Source organism: Limulus polyphemus, unplaced genomic scaffold, assembly GCF_000517525.1.
Source record: "Limulus polyphemus unplaced genomic scaffold, Limulus_polyphemus-2.1.2 Scaffold2757, whole genome shotgun sequence".
NCBI classification, from domain to species: Eukaryota; Metazoa; Arthropoda; class Merostomata; order Xiphosura; family Limulidae; genus Limulus; species Limulus polyphemus.
In genome coordinates this window covers 14,860-15,359 of record NW_013668367.1, presented here as the reverse complement: position 1 = coordinate 15,359, position 500 = coordinate 14,860, and the positions used below count along the sequence as shown (strand labels likewise).

Genomic DNA, 500 nt, shown 5'->3' with positions numbered 1-500 from the left:
ATTAGATCTCATATCGGCCAAAGGATGTGCTAAAAGTTTGTACTTGAAGAAAGAGCCATCCTGTGAGCCGCTATGCCGCGACTAAAAACCTTGCAAGTTAAAATAGAAATATATATTAGTTATGAATCTATTAACTTTAAGATATCAAACTTATCAGGATCAGTATAAATGTTATAAACATTAATGAAACATTCCTAATTCATTTGGTAAAGTAATAGAAACACACAATATTTAATTCAATTGTCATTTAGTAATTAGATAAGTAAATTCTATGTGTAAAATTAATGCACTTGAACCATTTTCAAGACCAAATCTTACACATAGTGAATCTGTATGATATTTTATAAAATTGTTAATAGTTAAATAAACATGGATTTATCCAAAAGTTCAGGTTTAGAATCAATAGAGGTACATGAGATCTTGTGGCCTGTAATTGGTTGAATATATATATATATATAGAGAGAGAGATTTGTTAAATTCAAGTGTAGATTCAATAAAGA

The 500-nt window shown here is 27.6% G+C and overlaps 1 long non-coding RNA gene across 1 annotated transcript in view; it reads right to left on the bottom strand.

Annotated features, from left to right (window-relative positions):
• Nucleotides 1-278: 278 nt before the first annotated feature.
• LOC111087859 overlaps nt 279-500 on the bottom strand; it is a 14,685-nt gene continuing 14,463 nt past the window's right edge. The window contains exon 3 of the long non-coding RNA XR_002612483.1: nt 279-289. This is a non-coding gene — a long non-coding RNA (uncharacterized LOC111087859). The remainder of the gene's footprint in view (nt 290-500) is intronic.